A 22,987-nucleotide genomic window follows, 5' to 3' on the forward strand; every position below is an offset into this window, starting at 1 on the left:
TTGATCAAGGTCTTAGTGTACCTAGACGATATCATCGTATTTGGGAGAACTCTGGAAGAACATTAAGAGAGACTTGAGAAGGTATTGCGGAGGCTGCATGAGGAGGGGTTGAAATTGTCCCTTGAAAAATGCCAGTTTTACCAATCCTCTGTCACGTGTTTGGGACATGTCGTCGCCACTGAACCGACCCCAAGAAGCTACCGACCCCAAGAAGGTTGAGGCTGTTGCCACTTGGCCCAGATCAGGAATGTTACTGAACTGAGATCCTTCCTGGGGTTTTGTTCCTACTATCGAAGATTCATAGAGGGATTTGTTAAAGTCTCTTCTTCTCTCTCACCAAATTACTAAAGACCAATGAGGGGGAGAGACAGATGCCCAATTCAATGAAACCCAACAAGGGTCCTCGTAGGCCTCAGGGACCCATCTGTGACCAATGGATAGATCAGTGTGAGCGTGCAATTAAACAGCTGAATCCTGAATCCTATCTGGATTTCATTTCAGCCTGAAGTACCACCCAGGGGTCGACAATAAAGACGCAGATGCTCTCTCCAGGAGACCTTATCGTACTGAGGAACCTTAGCAAGAGTGGACCCAGCTCTCCCCTGAAGAGGTGCAGGATTTAGGTCAGGGCATTGAGCATCAAGCAAAGGGCGCAGTGGGCGCCAAAGTAGTGGGAGTTGCAGTCACTGGGGTGCCCCAGTATTACTGTAACCTGTCACAGATTGTCAGTGAAGGCCTGACAAAACTATCAAAGAGGGATCTTCAGGAGGAGCAGAGGAAAGACCAACTCTGTGGTTTAATGAAGGAGACATTAGAAGCTGATAATGCAGACATCCTCTTGACAAATGGCACTAGGGTAGCACGGATAGTCCAGAAAAAATGGGATTGGTTGCAGTTGGAGGATAGGGTGGTCTACCGAAAGGGCCCCTCAGACCACCTTGACAACTGGTGGCAACTGTTCCCACCAGAAAAGTACTGAGTGGTAGTACTGAAATCGCTGAAAGATGAGCATGGCCATTTAGTCCAGGAACGTGCTTTCGAATTGGTCAGAGACCAATATTATTGGCCCTGTATGTGAGAGGAAGTCGAGAGCTACTGCCGTTTTGTCTACGGTGCATACAACAGAAAACTTTGCCAAAACAAGTTTCCCCCATGGGCCACCTTCAGAGCCAGAGACGAATGGAGTTGGTGTGCATTGACTTCCTGTGTCTGTAGCCTGACTCTAGTGGGCAAGGGAAGGTCCTGGTGATAACTGACCACTTCACCCTATATGCTCAGGCGTTCCCAACTAAAAACCAGCAAGCTGCTACTGTGGCGAAGGTCCTGGTCCAAAAGTTTTTTGTGCACTATGGCCTACCCCAGCGAATACACTCAGATCAGGGTAGAGACTTTTAGAGATACTAAAGCAGTTAGGGATATAAAATTCAAGAACTATGCCTTCCAACTCCAAGGGGATCCTCAACCCGAACTATTTAATCGGACCCTTCTGAACATGCTTGGCACCCTCTCAAGTGAGAAGAAGCCACAGTGGAGTCTGAGGATATGTAGAATGTTTAAAGAGAAATTTAATAGCTCCTTTTGGGAAAGCTTTGGAATTGTGAGATCTATTGAGAAAGAGAAACTTTTATCTCAAAGTAAGAGTGCAAGACTTGCAGCCAGGGGACCGAGTGTTACTGAGGAATTTAGGAGTCCTGGGAAAACACAAGCTAGCTGATAGATGGAAATCTCAGCCCTTCATAGTTTGTAAACAACTGCCGGGATTGCCAGTCTATAAAATCAGGCCAGAAGGTAAGGCAGGGCCTATAAAAACACATCGAAAGCACTTGCTACCCATCAAATGCAGTACAGGTCCCTTCTCTCAACCTATTCACTCCTACACGAGACACCAGTAGGTCTCAGCCTCAAAGCCTACCCCAGGGTTCCACTTTACAAACTGATGAACAAAAGAGCGAAGATGAAATGGACTTTGAATAGCCACTGTTCTCTCTTCCCACCAAAGTGGATGCACCTGATTGAAATAATGACTCAAAGACTGCTGATCCATAACTAGTGTTGAGCGAACACGGACTGTATTATTCGTGTTCGTACCGAATAATTGGATTTTTGTTACCCGAACACGGCCCCGAAAACTTTACTGTATGTTCGGGTTTAAAATCCGTGTTCGGTCATTTTATTTCCGGGTTTGTATGTATTGGCGCGCTTTTAATGGCGGGCTTTAAACAGCCAATCAACAAGCGTTTAACTGGTGTGCCTTAAGCCATCCCAGCCATGCCTACAAATGTATTAGTAGCTGTGATTGACCATCTGAAGCATGTGACCAAGTCTTTATAAGTTCGAGACCGAGCGCCGCTGCATCATTCTGCTGTAGTACAGGGACAGAGCACACATCATACGTGCTGGCTGCTGATTAGGGACAGACAGTCAAAAATTATATTGTGTCCGAAAAGAATTCAGGGACAGGTCGGAGTGCAGGCAGGGCGAGATATTAGGGCATTTTAGGGTGAGGCTGGAGATAGGCAGGGTCAGTGTTCTACAATCGATTTTGCTGTGTGGGGGGGGGTTTGCAGTGCCGGCAGTGACCGATCTTATTGATCATTTTAGGGCCAGGCTGGAGATAGGCAGGGTCAGTGTTCTACAATCGATTTTGCTGTGTGTGGGGTGGTGTGAACACAATCTTTTTTCCCGCTGAGGAGGAGGGAGAAAAAAGTCTTTTTTATCAGTCAGTTGTGTGCAGCGTTTTTCCTTCAGTGCTGCTGACTGTGATAATACACTGCTGTGTTCTTATGTGCTATTATTGAGTGATTTCAAAAGTTATACACTTTTTTCTATTCCACTATTCAATATACACCCTTTTGGGTTAAAAAAATTAAATTGTGGCATAGTCTGTACTAATCTATTTAAAAATTACAAACTTAAAAGGGGAATTTTCTTTTTTTTTCCCCTCCATAGCCTGCAGCAGAGCTGACTGACATAAGACACTGCTGTTCACATGTGCTATTGAAAAATCACCAATTTTATATCATATTTTCTATTCCGCTATGCAATCTACACCCTTGGGGTAAAAACAATTAAATTGCGGGATAGTCTGTATCGGTACGTGTGAGATACACCTTTCCAATTTTTGGGGCGCATCTCATACCGCCGAGGATTGCAGGGTGCTTCAGTGTGCCTCCTGCCTGTTCCGAACTCCTCCTACTCCTCATCCTGCCTTTGGGGGTACAAAAAATAGTAATTTGGGCATAGTCTGGGTCTGTACGTGTGAGATACATACACCTTTTGATATCATATTTTCTATTCCGCTATTCAATCTACACCTTTGGGGTAAAACAATTAAATTGCGGGATAGTCTGTATCGGTACGTGTGAGATACACCTTTCCAATTTTTGGGGCGCATCTCATACCGCCGAGGATTGCAGGGTGCTTCAGTGTGCCTCCTGCCTGTTCCGAACTCCTCCTACTCCTCATCCTGCCTTTGGGGGTACAAAAAATAGTAATTTGGGCATAGTCTGGGTCTGTACGTGTGAGATACATACACCTTTTGATATCATATTTTCTATTCCGCTATTCAATCTACACCTTTGGGGTAAAACAATTAAATTGCGGGATAGTCTGAATCGGTATGTGTGAGATACACCTTTCCAATTTTTGGGGCGCATCTCATACCGCCGAGGATTGCAGGGTGCTTCAGTGTGCCTCCTGCCTGTTCCGAACTCCTCCTACTCCTCATCTTGCCTTTGGGGGTACGAAAAATAGTAATTTGGGCCTAGTCTGGGTCTGTACATGTGAGATACATACACCTTTTGATATCATATTTTCTATTCCGCTATTCAATCTACACCTTTGGGGTAAAAACAATTAAATTGCGGGATAGTCTGTATTGGTACGTGTGAGATACACCTTTCCAATTTTTGGGGCGCATCTCATACCACCGAGGATTGCAGGGTGCTTCAGTGTGCCTCCTGCCTGTTCCGAACTCCTCTTACTCCTCATCTTGCCTTTGGAGGTACCAAAAATAGTAATTTGGGCCTAGTCTGGGTCTGTACATGTGAGATACATACACCTTTTGATATCATATTTTCTATTGCGCTATTCAATCTACACCTTTGGGGTAAAATCAATTAAATTGCGGGATAGTCTGTATCGGTACGTGTGAGATACACCTTTCCAATTTTTGGGGCGCATCTCATACCGCCGAGGATTGCAGGGTGCTTCAGTGTGCCTCCTGCCTGTTCCGAACTCCTCCTACTCCTCATCCTGCCTTTGGGGGTACAAAAAATAGTAATTTGGGCCTAGTCTGGGTCTGTACGTGTGAGATACATACACCTTTTGATATCATATTTTCTATTCCGCTATTCAATCTACACCTTTGGGGTAAAAACAATTAAATTGCAGGATAGTCTGTATCGGTACGTGTGAGATACACCTTTCCAATTTTTGGGGCTCATCTCATACCGCCGAGGATTGCAGGGTGCTTCAGTGTGCCTCCTGACTGTTCCGAACTCCTCTTACTCCTCATCTTGCCTTTGGAGGTACCAAAAATAGTAATTTGGGCCTAGTCTGGGTCTGTACGTGTGAGATACATACACCTTTTGATATCATATTTTCTATTCCGCTATTCAATCTACACCTTTGGGGTAAAATCAATTAAATTGCGTGATAGTCTGTATCGGTACGTGTGAGATACACCTTTCCAATTTTTGGGGCGCATCTCATACCGCCGAGGATTGCAGGGTGCTTCAGTGTGCCTCCTGCCTGTTCCGAACTCCTCCTACTCCTCATCTTGCCTTTGGGGGTACCAAAAATAGTAATTTGGGCCTAGTCTGGGTCTGTACGTGTGAGATACATACACCTTTTGATATCATATTTTCTATTCCGCTATTCAATCTACACCTTTGGGGTAAAAACAATTAAATTGCGGGATAGTCTGTATCGGTACGTGTGAGATACACCTTTCCAATTTTTGGGGCGCATCTCATACCGCCGAGGATTGCAGGGTGCTTCAGTGTGCCTCCTGCCTGTTCCGAACTCCTCCTACTCCTCATCTTGCCTTTGGGGGTACCAAAAATAGTAATTTGGGCCTAGTCTGGGTCTGTACGTGTGAGATACATACACCTTTTGATATCATATTTTCTATTCCGCTATTCAATCTACACCTTTGGGGTAAAATCAATTAAATTGCGGGATAGTCTGTATCGGTACGTGTGAGATACACCTTTCCAATTTTTGGGGCGCATCTCATACCGCCGAGGATTGCAGGGTGCTTCAGTGTGCCTCCTGCCTGTTCCGAACTCCTCCTACTCCTCAACCTGCCTTTGGGGGTACAAAAAATAGTAATTTGGGCCTAGTCTGGGTCTGTACGTGTGAGATACATACACCTTTTGATATCATATTTTCTATTCCGCTATTCAATCTACACCTTTGGGGTAAAACAATTAAATTGCGGGATAGTCTGTATCGGTACGTGTGAGATACACCTTTCCAATTTTTGGGGCGCATCTCATACCGCCGAGGATTGCAGGGTGCTTCAGTGTGCCTCCTGCCTGTTCCGAACTCCTCCTACTCCTCATCTTGCCTTTGGGGGTACGAAAAATAGTAATTTGGGCCTAGTCTGGGTCTGTACGTGTGAGACACATACACCTTTTGATATCATATTTTCTATTCCGCTATTCAATCTACACCTTTGGGGTAAAAACAATTAAATTGCAGGATAGTCTGTATCGGTACGTGTGAGATACACCTTTCCAATTTTTGGGGCGCATCTCATACCGCCGAGGATTGCAGGGTGCTTCAGTCTGCCTCCTGCCTGTTCCGAACTCCTCCTACTCCTCATCCTGCCTTTGGGGGTACAAAAAATAGTAATTTGGGCCTAGTCTGGGTCTGTACGTGTGAGATACATACACCTTTTGATATCATATTTTCTATTCCGCTATTCAATCTACACCTTTGGGGTAAAAACAATTAAATTGCAGAATAGTCTGTATCGGTACGTGTGAGATACACCTTTCCAATTTTTGGGGCTCATCTCATACCGCCGAGGATTGCAGGGTGCTTCAGTGTGCCTCCTGCCTGTTCCGAACTCCTCTTACTCCTCATCTTGCCTTTGGAGGTACCAAAAATATTAATTTGGGCCTAGTCTGGGTCTGTACGTGTGAGATACATACACCTTTTGATATCATATTTTCTATTCCGCTATTCAATCTACACCTTTGGGGTAAAAATCAATTAAATTGCGTGATAGTCTGTATCGGTACGTGTGAGATACACCTTTCCAATTTTTGGGGCGCATCTCATACCGCCGAGGATTGCAGGGTGCTTCAGTGTGCCTCCTGCCTGTTCCGAACTCCTCCTACTCCTCATCTTGCCTTTGGGGGTACCAAAAATAGTAATTTGGGCCTAGTCTGGGTCTGTACGTGTGAGATACATACACCTTTTGATATCATATTTTCTATTCCGCTATTCAATCTACACCTTTGGGGTAAAAACAATTAAATTGCGGGATAGTCTGTATCGGTACGTGTGAGATACACCTTTCCAATTTTTGGGGCGCATCTCATACCGCCGAGGATTGCAGGGTGCTTCAGTGTGCCTCCTGCCTGTTCCGGAACTCCTCCTACTCCTCATCTTGCCTTTGGGGGTAGCAAAAATAGTAATTTGGGCCTAGTCTGGGTCTGTACGTGTGAGATACATACACCTTTTGATATCATATTTTCTATTCCGCTATTCAATCTACACCTTTGGGGTAAAAACAATTAAATTGCGGGATAGTCTGTATCGGTACGTGTGAGATACACCTTTCCAATTTTTGGGGCGCATCTCATACCGCCGAGGATTGCAGGGTGCTTCAGTGTGCCTCCTGCCTGTTCCGAACTCCTCCTACTCCTCATCCTGCCTTTGGGGTTACAAAAAATAGTAATTTGGGCCTAGTCTGGGTCTGTACGTGTGAGATACATACACCTTTTGATATCATATTTTCTATTCCGCTATTCAATCTACACCTTTGGGGTAAAAACAATTAAATTGCGGGATAGTCTGTATCGGTACGTGTGAGATACACCTTTCCAATTTTTGGGGCGCATCTCATACCGCCGAGGATTGCAGGGTGCTTCAGTGTGCCTCCTGCCTGGTCCGAACTCCTCCTACTCCTCATCCTGCCTTTGGGGGTACAAAAAATAGTAATTTGGGCCTAGTCTGGGTCTGTACGTGTGAGATACATACACCTTTTGATATCATATTTTCTATTCCGCTATTCAATCTACACCTTTGGGGTAAAAACAATTAAATTGCGGGATAGTCTGTATCGGTACGTGTGAGATACACCTTTCCAATTTTTGGGGCGCATCTCATACCGCCGAGGATTGCAGGGTGCTTCAGTCTGCCTCCTGCCTGTTCCGAACTCCTCCTACTCCTCATCTTGCCTTTGGGGGTACCAAAAATAGTAATTTGGGCCTAGTCTGGGTCTGTACGTGTGAGATACATACACCTTTTGATATCATATTTTCTATTCCGCTATTCAATCTACACCTTTGGGGTAAAAACAATTAAATTGCGGGATAGTCTGTATCGGTACGTGTGAGATACACCTTTCCAATTTTTGGGGCGCATCTCATACCGCCGAGGATTGCAGGGTGCTTCAGTGTGCCTCCTGCCTGTTCCGAACTCCTACTCCTCATCCTGCCTTTGGGGGTACAAAAAATAGTAATTTGGGCCTAGTCTGGGTCTGTACGTGTGAGATACATACACCTTTTGATATCATATTTTCTATTCCGCTATTCAATCTATACCTTTGGGGTAAAAACAATTAAATTGCGGGATAGTCTGTATCGGTACGTGTGAGATACACCTTTCCAATTTTTGGGGCGCATCTCATACCGCCGAGGATTGCAGGGTGCTTCATTTTGCCTCCTGTTCGGACCTCCTCCTACTCCTCATCCTGCCTTTAGGGTACAAAAAATTGTAATCGGGGCCTAGTCTGTGTTTGTACGTGTGAGATACACCACCGTTTTGTAAAAAATTAAATTACGGCATAGTCTGTATCGGTACATGTGAGATACACCTTTTTAAATTTGTTTGGCGCATCTCATCCACCGCTGAGGATTGCAGGGCGCTTCAGTTTGCCTCCTGGTCCGAACTCCTCCTACTCCTCATCCTGCCTTTGGGGGTACAAAAAATAGTAATTTGGGCCTAGTCTGGGTCTGTACGTGTGAGATACATACACCTTTTGATATCATATTTTCTATTCCGCTATTCAATCTACACCTTTGGGGTAAAAACAATTAAATTGCGGGATAGTCTGTATCGGTACGTGTGAGATACACCTTTCCAATTTTTGGGGCGCATCTCATACCGCCGAGGATTGCAGGGTGCTTCAGTCTGCCTCCTGCCTGTTCCGAACTCCTCCTACTCCTCATCTTGCCTTTGGGGGTACCAAAAATAGTAATTTGGGCCTAGTCTGGGTCTGTACGTGTGAGATACATACACCTTTTGATATCATATTTTCTATTCCGCTATTCAATCTACACCTTTGGGGTAAAAACAATTAAATTGCGGGATAGTCTGTATCGGTACGTGTGAGATACACCTTTCCAATTTTTGGGGCGCATCTCATACCGCCGAGGATTGCAGGGTGCTTCAGTGTGCCTCCTGCCTGTTCCGAACTCCTACTCCTCATCCTGCCTTTGGGGGTACAAAAAATAGTAATTTGGGCCTAGTCTGGGTCTGTACGTGTGAGATACATACACCTTTTGATATCATATTTTCTATTCCGCTATTCAATCTACACCTTTGGGGTAAAAACAATTAAATTGCGGGATAGTCTGTATCGGTACGTGTGAGATACACCTTTCCAATTTTTGGGGCGCATCTCATACCGCCGAGGATTGCAGGGTGCTTCATTTTGCCTCCTGTTCGGACCTCCTCCTACTCCTCATCCTGCCTTTAGGGTACAAAAAATTGTAATCGGGGCCTAGTCTGTGTTTGTACGTGTGAGATACACCACCGTTTTGTAAAATTTTTCCTATTCCGCTATTCAATATACGTCCTGTTTGAGTGTAAAAAATTAAATTACGGCATAGTCTGTATCGGTACATGTGAGATACACCTTTTTAAATTTGTTTGGCGCATCTCATCCACCGCTGAGGATTGCAGGGCGCTTCAGTTTGCCTCCTGTTCCGAACTCCTCCTACTCCTCTTCCTCATCCTGCCTTTAGGGTACAAAAAATTGTAATCGGGGCCTAGTCTGTGTTTGTACGTGTGAGATACACCGTTTTATAAAAATTCTCCTATTCCGCTATTCAATATACACCCTGTTTGAGTGTAAAAAATTAAATTACGGCATAGTCTGTATCGGTACATGTGAGATACATCTTTTTAAATTTGTTTGGCGCATCTCCTTCCACCGCCGAGGATTGCAGGGCGCTTCAGTTTGCCTCCTGTTCCCAACTCCTTCTACTCCTCTTCCTCATCCTGCCTTTAGGGTACAAAAAATTGTAATCGGGGCCTAGTCTGTGTTTGTACGTGTGAGATACACCGTATTATAAAATTTCTCCTATTCCGCTATTCAATATACACCCTTTTGGAGTGTAAAAAATTAAATTACGGCATAGTCTGTATCGGTACGTGTGAGATACACCTTTTAAATTTGTTTGGCGCATCTCCTTCCACCGCCAAGGATTGCAGGGCGCTTCAGTTTGCCTCCTGTTCCGAACTCCTCCTACTCCTCTTCCTCATCCTCCCTTTAGGGTACAAAAAATTTTAATCGGGGCCTAGTCTGTGTTTGTACGTGTGAGATACACCGTTTTTTATCCTTTTTTTCTATTCCGCTATTCAATATACACCCTTTTGGGGTAAAATAAATTAAATTGCGGCATAGTTTGCATATTTGACTGTGAGATACACCCGTGCGATACTGTTTTTGTTTTTTTCCGCTATTCAATAAACACCTTTCTAGGGCAAGATCATAAATTACAGAAATATGAGGAGACCGTCAAATAGGGGCCGTGGCCTGGGTCGTGGTGCTGCTGGTAGAGCTCCTGTTGCAAGGAGAGGACGTGGTCGATCTGTGCCAGCTACACGCACAAGTGAAACACCTTCCTCAAGTGTGAGTAGGCGACAGAACCTGCAGCATTATTTGGTAGGGCATCATGCGCCTCTAGAAGTGATGAGGCCAGAAGAAGTACAGGCGATAGTAGATTGGGTTGCTGACAGTGCCTCCAGTTCCTTCACATTGTCTCCCACCCAGTCTACTGCAGAAAGGTCAGAGTTGGCACCTGCAGCCAATGTCCAACCGTCTTTCACCTCACCCCCTTGCAAATCAGGCAAGCAGTCTGAGCCCCAAGTCATGCCGCAGTCTCTTCTTCTTTTTGATGACTCTGTCAGCAGGGTTTCCCAGGGCCATCCACCTAGCCCTGCCCCAGAAGTGGAAGAGATTGAGTGCAGCGATGCCCAACCACTTATTTCTCAAGATGAGTACATGGAAGGACCATCGCAGCACGTCTCCGATGATGACGAAACGCAGGTGCCAACTGCTGTGGCATTCAGAATTGTGGAGACCGACAAGGAGGGCAGGGGTGAAGACTGGGTGGAAGATGATGTGGAGGACGATGAGGTCCTCGATCCCACATGGAATGAAGGTCATGCAGGTGACCTGAGTAGTTTGGAGGAAGAGGCGGTGGTCGCACAGAGCCACCAGCACAGCATAAGAGGGAGCAGGGTGCAGAAGCGGAGCTGCCGTGCCCTAGACACTACGCCTGCTACTGCCCAACGCAGCAAGGGAATGAGCGCACCAAAGCGAGCTCAAAGGAGTTCTCTAGCGTGGAAGTTCTTCAGAAAATGTGCTGATGACAGGACACGAGTGGTTTGCACCCTGTGCAATCAGAGCCTGAGGCAAGGCATAAACCTTCTCAACCTGAGCACAACCTGCATGATCAGGCATCTAAGTGCAAAGCACGAGCTGCAGTGGAGTAGACACCTTCAAAACCAAGAAAGGTCTCTGGCTCCTCCTGCTTCCTCTTCTGCTGCAGTCTCGGCCTCTCCATCCACATCTGTAGTGATACCAGCACCTGCCACCCCGCCAGACGATCTGTCAGCAACACCACCACCTGGGTCACCAACCATCTCCACAATGTCCCGTGGAAGCGTTCAGCTTTCCATCTCCCAAACACTTCAGAGGAAGTACCCCCCTACCCACCCGCAATCCCTGGCCCTGAATGCCAGCATTTCAAAATTCTTGGCCTTTGAATTGCTGTCATTCCGTCTGGTGGAGACGCACAGTTTTAAAAGCCTTATGTCGGTGGCTGTCCCACAGTACGTCGTGCCCAGCCGCCACTACTTTTCCAAGCAAGCCATCCCTTCCCTGCACAACCAAGTGGGGGAAAAAATCAGGTGTGCACTGTGCAACGCCATCTGTGCCAAGGTCCACCTAACTACCGATACGTGGACCAGTAAGCACGGTCAGGGGCGTTATATCTCCCTAACGGCACACTGGGTAAATGCAGTGGCGGATGGGCCTGAGGCGGATAGCAATTTGGCGCATGTCCTTCCACCACCGAGGATTGCAGGGCACTTCAGTTTGCCTCCTGTTCCTAACTCCTCCTAATCCGCTTCCTCATCCTCTACCGCCTCCTCATCCGGTCAGCGTAACACCTTCACCACCAACTTCAGCACGGCCAGGGGTAAACAACAGCAGGCAGTTTTAAAACTTGCCTGTTTGGGGGTAAAACCACACACCGCCCAGGAGTTGTGGAGGAGCATGGAACAGCAGACAAATGAGTGGTTGCTGCCAGCGAGCCTCAAGCCCGGCCTGGTGGTGTGCGATAACGGGCGAAATCTCATAGCAGCTCTGGGCCTAGCCGGTTTGACACACATCCCTTGCCTGGCGCATGTGCTGAATTTGGTGGTGCAGAGGTTCCTTAAAAATTACCCCGATGTGTCAGAGCTGCTACAGAAAGTGCTGGCCGTCTGTGCGCACTTTCGGCGTTCTCACCCTGCTGCTGTTCGCCTGTCAGCGCTGCAGCGTAACTTCGGCCTTCCGCTCACCGCCTCATATGTGACGTGCCCACAAGGTGGAACTCCACCTTGCACATGCTGGAAAGACTGTGCGAGCAGCAGCAGGCCATAGTGGAGTTTCAGCTGCAGCACGCACGCGTGAGTCGCTCTGCGGAACAGCACCACTTCACCACCAATAACTGGGCCTCCATGCGAGACCTGTGTGCCTTGTTGCGCTGTTTTGAGTACTCCACCAACATGGCCAGTGCCGATGACGCCGTTGTCAGCTTAACTATCCCACTTCTATGCCTCCTTCAAAAAACGATTCGGGCGATGATGGAAAAGGATGTGGCACAGGATGAGGAGGAGGAGGAGGAGGAGGATGAAGAGGTAACATTTCCAAGGCTTTCAGGGCAGTCATTCGCAAGGGGCTCCGAGGTGGGTTCCTGCACCCACAAACGCCAGGGACACAATTGTCCAGCAGGGGCACAGTTCTGGAGGAGGAGGAGATGGAGGAGGAGATGGAACCATGTTCACAGCAGGGTGGCACCCAGGCCAGCTCATGGCCATCACTGGTGCGTGGCTGGGGGGATACAGAGGACACAGACGATACACCTCCCACAGAGGACAGCCTTTCGTTGCCTCTGGGCAGCCTGGCACACATGAGCGATTACATGCTGCAGTGTCTCCACAACGACCGCCGAGTTGCCCACATTCTAACTTGTGCTGATTACTGGGTGGCCACGCTGCTGGATCCCCGTTACAAGGACAACGTACCGTCCTTAATTCACTCACTGGAGCTGATCGCAAGATGCACGAGTACAAGCGCACGCTGGTAGACGCGATGCTGCTGGCATTCCCACCTGACAGCGGGGCCACAGTGGAAGCACAAGGCCAAGGCAGAGGAGGAGGAGGAAGAGGTCGCCAACGCAACCAGGGCACCGCCAGCACCTCAGAAGGCAGGGTTAGCATGGCCGAAATGTGGAAATGTGGAGATGGATACCGACCTTACCCAGCCATTGTTCTATTTTTGCTCTTTCTCACTCTTTTGGGGTGTACCCTCATTTAAAATGACTGAAAAAAAGCAGTGTTGGCTACCTCGTCCTCCTCCACCGCCGCTTCCACCTACACCGCCCATAGGTGTGCGCAGCCTATTGCATTAGGGTGTGCACCCCAAAGTTTAAATACACATGCATGTGTTTGCCTACATGTATATGGCCCCGGTACATTACTCTCCCTGCTGGCAAAGTGAAATAGAAGTGTGTGGCACTTCTCTTATGGCAGAGCAGGTCCGAGGGAGATCTTTCCCATCTCCTCACTGGCAAACAGAGCGATAATGCTAATGTGCCCTAGGTGATAAGGGTGTGCCCAGGCACACCCGGCACACCCTGTGCGCACGCCTATGACACCGCCACATCCACCACCACCTCAAACTCCAAACTCCCTCCTACTCCATATGGGCCTCGTCCTTCACAGATGAAGAACATTGTTTTATTTTTCTGTTTTTTTTTGTTGTTTTAAGTTATTTCCCTATCCACATTTGTTTGCAGAGCACTCGCCATGCTCTTAACTACGTTTTGCTGCCATTTGCAGCACTCTTGCCCTTTCCATTGGTGTTTTAGAGCCATTTTAGTGCCTGAAAGTTCGGGTCCCCATTGACTTCAATGGGGTTCGGTGTCCGGGTAAAGTTCGGAAAAAGTCCGGGACACGGACCCGGACTTTTTTTTCAAGTTCGGCCGAACCCACCAAACACTGACATCCAGGTGTCCGCTCAACTCTATCCATAACCAATGACGGATGTACCTGATTCAAATAGTGGCTCAGAGACTGTTAACCCAGAATCTCCTAAATCTGCCACCTTCAGAAACTAGAAAGGAACTTGATAAGCTTCAGATTCCTGAGGCAATAGAAACTGAGCCCTCTCTTATTGATAAAGAAGATTAACGTGAGCCCTCAGTTCCCAGAGCCAAAAGAAAAACGGTCTATCAGACCACCAAAGAGACTAACGTATGATGTGTTGGGGGAGAACTCAGAGGAAGTTATTCATTCAAGTCAACGGACTCTTGATGAGCCAGTCCCCTGCATTGCTAATTGTGCGAGGGGCAAAAAATACCACTCTGACACCTCTGGGTGGGTCACCTCTGAATCAATAACATCTAAACAAATAACCACACCCACTCCAACCATAGTATGAACCATTTACTTCTATGATCTTGAAAAAAAAAAACAAATGTGTGTTTTTATCCTATAGCTGTTCATACTTGCATTTGTGTTGAGTTTTTTTAAACACTGTTGGTTTAAAAGCAAATTATAGCACTTTGGGGACCAAAGAGATTTAGTGGGGGGAGTATGTAACAATGCTCATTGTAACTGAAATGTGCAGGATTACTAATGCATTATCATAGTTAATCTGTACTGCAAGAAGTTATTTTTTTTCTGCCACAAGATGGAGCTTTATGAACTTGGATTAATCATCAGTTAAGAGGATTTCATTTTGGGAGTTCTGTTCCAGCCAGAAAGAGCTCCAATGGTAAACCAAACCAAAGGGACTTCAAAGACCAGCCTGCTGTGTTATAGGAGGGGTTAAATAAATTAGAAAACCCAGGGAAGCCAGAGGGGAGTCTGGGAAATGAGACTGTTGTGTGAGGAAGTGCAGGTCCTGTCAGGAAGAGAGACAGGGAGAAAGATCAAGGAGAAGACTGTGCTTTACAGTAGAGACAGTACCTGTCAGTTCTGGAGAACTGGTAAAGCTGCTGCCATCTGCCAAGACAAGTCTGCATCCATCTCACCATGTGCGGGAGATAGCGATCATCCTGAGGCCTAGTGCTGGAGACCCAGACCTGCTGATTTCTGCTGTGACGCTGTTGAGTCTATATAAAGGCTGGTGCTGTATCGCAGAGGTACTGCTGCCTGAATACTGCAGAGGTACACCTGGAATCATTTCATCCTAAAGGGGGCCCCCGTTCATCACCAAAGGAGACCTGCTGCTAAAAATACTGTGCTGTTGGTGAGTGGAAAATTCATCCTTTGTATCACACTGACTGACTGTAGTGAAATTAATTGTAAGACAAACCGCTCTATCCCTCTTAAAGGCACCACCAACTATCCTTTGATGTTCTGCAACAATCTTGCTGTTTAGAATTTTAACTCTGAACATCCGAGATGCATCTCATATTATACTTCTGATAATTAACCCCTTTGCTGGACTGTCAGGAGACTAGCCAGAGGAGAGTGACCCATAGGCCTGGCATAGTGGCCAATTTCCAATATGGCCGCACTCGCACAAATGCGCGCACACATATTGCGAACGCATGTTCACCACTGCAAGGATGTGTGTATGCTGGCTCACACAATGCTTTTCAGATCCTGGCAGGCCTTTAGAAGAGTGACTGCAGCATATGAACATTACTGACTGGTCCTCAGCTTCCTGTTCCTGCGTCTGTGCTTATACTTCTGATCACCTGTTACCGACCCAGCCTGCCTTTGGATACCTCTTGTCTTTTCCCAAGCTCTGACCTCTGATTCCCCTTCTCTTCCTCCCCTGATGTATGGCTCTGCGATTCATTTAAAGACATTTTGTGCTTTCCATACCACATGCTCACCCATGATCTTATAATTGGGGATACAGGACACTATATAGTCATAGCTTAGACACTGACTTAACAACACAGTGGCATATCATCCTGCTCTATGTTTTGATTTAGGATAGGACATCATATATATGCCTTCCTATTTATTATGCTTATTATTTTTTGTTTGTCTCAATAAATTTATTGACATTTGGCTGTCATTAGCTATGAGAATAAAATTAGAATCTGTTCTATGTCATTGAAGTGTACTTATGCTTATATATATTCCTTTTGTATTTTTATTAGATGGAAATCCATATGTTCCTATGGGATCGGTCTGCAGTCAAACCCAATGGGCCAGTACTTTCTTTGCTTTTGTTTTTTTGACAGGGATTCGGGCGCCAAGCCGGGGGTGGTGTTGTGAGATCTTGTCCATCTTTCTCCTCCCACGTTATTCCCCGAGTCCGCCCTCCTTTCATGGCGGATGTGCAGCGCTCCGACCCGCCTGCTTCCGCCTTCTTTTGCGGCGCAGGCATGGCTAGGACCGCAAGATGGCGCCCGCACCGGAAGTGATCAGTTGGAGGTCACGAGGTACCTCGTCACTTCCGGTGGGACCGTGCATAAAATGCCAGACACAACATGGTACAAACAGGCCACGACTACAGTGGCGCGGCTGTTTGTTACCACTCGATCTCAGTACTCAAGGTAAGCATCTCACCAACTTGGATCTCCCGACTGCACGGCTCTCTGCGGGATCTGTTCGCCACTTTCTGCGGATTGGCACATCACTTTACTTGCCTGACTCTTCTCTTGCTATTTTCTACTATGGATTGGGTCTGTTTAATCTCGCACTATATTCGTTCACTTTTCAAGTCTTGTACAGACATATACCTAAGGTCATTCCTTAGCCAACCTTCAAGGCACCTTGTCACACTTTGTTATGTGATAACTATTTGCTCTATATGTGGTTTCTTGTATTACCTGTTTCTATTCATACTATATGGGCACTCACTTTGCTCATCTCCACATGGTACAATTGTCTACCTTTATATCTTCTGGTTATAGGTTTTTCTCACTTTCTCTGATTCTGCTCATCACTACGTTTCACTTCTCTGTTCACCCTTTTGGCCTTGCTCTTGGAGACCAACCTTGTGATACTCATACACACCCCCCTCTTTCCCCAAGCATATTTTGGGATTATCGGTGATGAGCTTTTCTTTTTACAAATTATTGATCCCTCTAGATATGCTGTGATTCGGCATAGCCCGGTCCGGTTCCTGTTAATATAGCAAGGTCTGACCTGGCTGGACTTCGAGTTCAGGGTGTTTACCCACCATTGGACATATGGCAGAGATCCCTGGTATATGGATACATGTGCAATGTTTTAGATACAACCTTTGGTGAGCCTCAAATTTCAAATACATCAATAGTTGTTAAATGTTATTATGACTATGTCTAAACCTATTGTATATTGTCTATATTTAGAACCTGTGTTGAGGTCACCAGTTTGCAATGTCCCAGAGGAAGCCTGCTGGCGAAACATGTCGGACATAAGTGGCCCTAACCACACAACTATGGTTCCTTGTATACTATGTATCTTTATGCACTGAATTATTATCACTGTCTGTGATTGTTTTTACAAACATTGTAATAAAACCTTGTTATTTTATCTCATTATTATTTATCTATTATATACCTCAGCAAGCTTCACCTTCAAAATCCCATTTCTTGGTTCACACCCCTAATTTACGGTCTCTCTGGGGCCCAACAAGAGTCCGCAGGGTGTGTCACACCGCTTTCTTCTCCTTCTATGTTTAAACAGGGATGTGGTGAAAGCTTGCTGGGTACATTGGCTATTTAGGCTTGGCGTTCTCCTTCATACATATGCCCACAAATCTGTTCTTGTCTCCTGTCCTGTGTATGACTTCGACTTGCCTGACCATGTCCCTGTTCTTCTGTCTGCTGACCCCTGGCTTACCGACCTCAGCATCCACCTCTGACTACATTTCCTGCTTCACCCTGCCTGCTGTGATTCGCCCCAGTGCCTACCTGCAGTACCCAGCCTGCTATACCCACCTGCAGTACTTACCTGTCGCTCCAGCCTGCAATACCTATTTGCTATAACCAGCTTACTGCACCTTCCACTGCAACCTCTTTCCTGCTGTGTCCAGTCTGCACCATCATCAGCTCCGCTGGGTCCTACTGCTCACCTCATATGGTATCCACCTACAGAGAGATCCCCACACCTGCATTTCTCATCTGTGGCAAAGCCGGCAATCCCTGCTTCTCTGGGCTCCATGTTCTGTTTCCACCTTCAGGGACACTGAGAACAAGGAGAGCCCTCTCAGCATTTTGGCTTCAGGACCAGGTAGGTGACAGCCACTCAGTGCCTTTGGGAACAACCATTTCTTTATTACAGAAAACATTTTCTTTATTTTTTAAACTTCTTCAAGAGCTCCAACCTTGCTGGCCAAAGTTTTACTTTTAAGACTTCATTAGAGTGCTTGTTACCCTGTTTAGTCAACAGTTTATAGTTTTTTTTACAGTCATTGTATTGTAGCCTAGGCCCTAGCCTCCTCACTGTAAGTCACTCTAGACGACTTAATCATTGTTCTATTGATACCAAATTCCCCATCGCCTTATGATGTTCATTTCCAGTGGAGAAAGCCACAGTTCATGCAGCTTTATTAAAACTTAAAGAGACACTCCTACTGCATTGATTGATATTTGAAATTGTATATGCTAAAACGTATACTACATTGTGATTTCCTGTTATTTTTTGACTACTCATATTCCTTATATAACTTGTTATCATACTCCAAGGTCTCGAGTCTCATTTCAGGGTGACCCTGAGGCATTTACCAAACCTTGTCAATTTGTGTCTGTTGACGGGTATACCCAAAGTGTCAGAAGTACAGAGGTCTTTGTAGAGGTCAAGATAAGAACAGAGGACCCAATTCAACCAGCAGCTCCTGCAGGGGTATGCTAAAAGTGTTTTTGGTTTGTGGTGCTCAGATGTTGTGAAGATCTGCGTTAAGTACAACCTTGTGAATGAGGCCTTCTGGTAATGCACGTGAATGTGTTACAAGGCATTTAAAAAAAGGCCTGAAACAGTGAGAGAAGAGAGTACAATGCAACTTCATCTGTAAGAAAGGATTTACACCTCCACATGGTAAAATAAGCATTTTTACCATGTGTAACCACAAAACACACAGTAATGCACAAACTATCGACTTTGCAGCGTCATTTATTTTGAATGATATCTCAACGCACCATGACGGGCCTGTTTTCACACCACAATGCACAAGTATGAACCATCTGTGCAGTGTGGCATGCTGGAATATAAAAAAACAGCGCAGGTCTGTTAAAACCTGTGTTGATGCACGTTGACTGCCCATTACAACTGTTTTGATCATGGAGGACACAAAGTAACCACATTTTATTTCTAATAGAAAAAAGGTTAGTATCCCCTAAGTACATAATGGGACTTTAAAGGCAACTCAAGAGAGTTAGCTTGTAAATCCGTATAAAACATATGATTTTATTGCATCCATATAAAAGGGTATATGACCATCAATATAAGTAGTAAAAACAGGATCATCAAGAGTAAATGGCTGAATTGTCACAAAATATACATAGGTGGCTGACACTATCCCCTGTCTGTCCCCATGTCTCTATGTTGGGGACATAGAGAAAACAGTGTCAGTTTCCTATATATACTTTGTAATGAATGAGCCATTTACTCTTGAAGATCTTGTTTTTACTTATATTGATGGTTTTTTACCTTTTTATATGGATGCAATAAAATTATATGTTTTATACAAATTCACAAGCTAACTCTCTTGAGTTGCCTTTACCCATTAAGTACTTGGGGGATACTAACCTTTTTTCCATTTTACTATGGGGATGTTAGCAAAATAGATATGGCTTTCTCTGGTGGTTCTTCTTTTATTGCTAATTCGCAAGCTTTAACATAAAAATAAGGATCTTTATTTTTAACCACATGACTGTAATTTTAAAACCTCAGTCAAAAATAACCCCTCTTTGTGAAAACAAAGATCCTTATCCTGTTGTATTAGCTTTGTGAGCTAAGCTTAATATGTCTTAGGTCAAAAGATCCCTGTGCTGCCTTATGAAATAAGCTCATCTAAAACATTCTTTGGCGTTCAGACATAGACACACCGGGCAAATTACTGGCATTACATTTTATAACATAGGAATACAACACGGGACAGAGGTGGGGGTGATTTTTTTTTTTCCCGAAGCCTTAGGTTGTATTGCTGAGCGGCTGCTGGGCTGTATTGTACAGTGCAGTCAGCCGGTTTTCCAACATCGAGTGACTGAACATTCAAGAACTCCCTCTATTGTGTGCATGGGGATTTGTAGGCTCTTGTTTTGTTGGGTGCCATAGAGAATCAATCAGCAGGCTTTTATCATGGCACTGGTGCCCTGCCCCCCTCCCGATATCCCTGGCTGTGTGGTATTATCAGTGCAGAGTTAGCCTGGGGCCCACACCCACCGTCTGCAGCTAGATGTGGCTGGATGCTGCTGATTACAATGGTAAGCACATGGGTGCTGCCTTACTCTGCACTCTCTCTGCAGTCAGCATTTGTCAGAGAAAGTCTAATATCCACTACTTTTCTTTTCCTTTACTCATTCTGCTCAAACCATTTCATCTTTACAAGCTCCTTCTGTAAGTCGCAGTCTGGGAGCTGACTACAGACATCAACAGTTCTTTATGGAATACAAAAGCAACATTTCATGTGTCTACATGGCAACAAGCAAAATTTAAACACTGGATGCTTTATAGGAATTCTGTAGGCAAAAACATACTGTGTAGAGTTACCTGTCATGTTGCCCATGCCCAGATAAACTGACCATAAAATGTTCAGTATCCGACACACCTGCTGTGGTTCGGCTTGTTGGCTACTATGTCACTACTGCTTCCCTGCATGTAGCGTGGCTGATGTACTACAGCTGTAGTAAAAGTTTTGAGAATGACACAAATATTAATTTTCACAAAGTCTGCTGCTATAGTGTTTTTAGATCTTTTTGTCAGATGTTACTATGTATACTGAAGTATAATCACAAGCATTTCATAAGTGTCAAAGGATTTTATTGATATTTAAATTAAGTTTATGCAAAGAGTCAATATTTGTAGTGTTTACCCTTCTGTTTTAGGACCTCTGCAATTCTCCCTGGCATGCTGTCAATCAACTTCTGGGCTACATCTTGACTGATGGTTGCCCATTCTTGCATAATCAATGCTTGGAGTTTGTCAGAATTTGTGGGGGTTTTTTTGTTGGCCCACCTCTTGAGGCTTGACCACACGTTCTCAATTGGATTAAGGTCTGGGGAGTTTCCTGGCCATGGACCCAAAATTTTCGATGTTTCTTTCCCCAAGCCACTTATCACTTTTGCCTTATGGCAAGGTGCTCCATCATGCTGGAAAAGGCATTGTTCATCACCAAACTGTTCTTGGATGGTTGGGAGAAGTTGCTCTCGGAAAAAGTTTTTGTACCATATTTTATTCATGGCTGTGTTCTTAGGCAAAATTGTGAGTGAGCCCACTCCTTTGGCTGGGAAGCAATCCCACACATTAATGGGTTTAGGATGCTTTGCTGTTGGCATGACACAAGACTGATGGTAGCGCTCATCTTTTCTTCTCCAGACAAGGTTTTTTTCAGATGCCCCAAAAAATCGTAAAGGGGATTCATCAGAGAAAATGACTTTACTTCAGTCCTCGGCAGTCCAACCCCTGTACCTTTTGCAGAATATCAGTCTGTCCCTGGTGTTTTTTTCCTGCAAAGAAGTGGCTTCTTGGCTTCCCTTCTTGACACCAGGCTATCATTCAAAAGTCTTCGCCTTACTGTGCGGGCAGATGCACTCACGCCTGCCTGTTGATATTCCTGAGCAAGCTCTGCATTGGTAGTGCCCAGGGCCGGACTGGGAATAAAAACCAGCCCTGGAAATAATTTCATACCAGCCCCAGTGGCGTAGCGTGAGTTGTCAGAACCCAAGGCAAGTAAATTTGCGCCTCTAACCAGCGGACATTTAGTGCTTTCTGGGTCCCTACCACTCATACAGAATTAAAACCCCTTATGGTACACTTTAGGATTTACTACCCCGTCTCTTTGTTCTCGTTTCTTTCCCTTTTATCTCTCTCTATCCTAATTTCTTGTCCCCCCCATCTCTCTCTATCCAGCTTTCTTGTTCTCTTATTCTTTCTCTCCCTTTTTCTTTGTTCATCCCCCACTTTTCCTCTCTCTTTTTATTTCTTCTCTTACTCCTTGTTGGGGGGGGGGGCTGTAAGAGTGGCACAGGCTCCAGGGACAGCCCAGCTGGGAGGCCACAGGCTCTAGGAACAATCCAGCTGGCCCCCCTCCCCACTAACTAATACACTGCTGACCCCCTCCCCGCTATCTAATGCACTGATGACCCCCCTCCCCGCTATCTAATGCACTGCTGACCCCCCTCCCCACTATCTAATACACTGCTGACCCCCCCCTTCATGCTATCTAATACGCTGCTGACCCCCCCTGCCTGCTATCTAATACGCTAATGACCCCCCCTCCCCGCTATATAATGCACTGCTGACCCCCTCCCCGCTATCTAATACGCTGCTGACCCCCCTCCCCACTATCTAATACGCTGCTGGCCCCCCTCCCCGCTATCTAATACACTGGGGACCCCTCCCACTATCTAATACACTGCTGACCCCCCCCCGGCCCCCTCCCCCTAATAAAATGCTGTTTCCCTCCTCCTAATACAATGCGAACCCCCCTCCCCCTAATACAATCCTGATCCCCCTCCCCCTAATACAATGCTGTTTCCCCCCTCCCCCTAAATTTCGGGGGGGATCAGCATTGTATTAGGGGGAGGGGGGCCCCAGGGGAGGGGTGGCACGGCAGATAAGCATTGTATGAGGGGGGAGGGGGGGCAAGTCAGGCCAGCATTGTATTCCCCTAATAGGGGGGAGGGAGGTTAGCAGTGGGCCCTACCCTAATATGCTGATTGATTCCCCCCCCCCCCAAATGTGCAGCAGAGGACGAGGTACAGATTTCAGAGGACAAGGTGCAGAGGTCAGAGGATGAGGTCCAACCAGGTCTCTCCCCCCCCCGACCCACCAGCCCCAGCCCTTTACTCTTTCTGAGGATAATCCGCATGCCAGCCGCTCATCTGGCTCTCTCTGCTGCCACTGTCTGTGTGTCTGACTCTCTGACCTAAGTCAGGCTGCTCAGGCAGGCTGCTCACCTCATCATCATGAGTTCAATCACATGGCTGGCGCGGCGCGTGTCTGTCATGTTGTCACGTGTTGTTGTTGTGTCGGGACTGGACAGTGGCGGCCGCGTTGCATGTCATCAGTGTGGAGGGAGGGATCATCATCGGCGCGCCCGTGAGTCATCATCAGCAGCCTCCCTCCACTCACTCAGCCA

Source organism: Pelophylax lessonae (genome assembly GCF_965119305.1).
Source record: "Pelophylax lessonae genome assembly, chromosome: 4".
Lineage (NCBI taxonomy): Eukaryota > Metazoa > Chordata > Amphibia > Anura > Ranidae > Pelophylax > Pelophylax lessonae.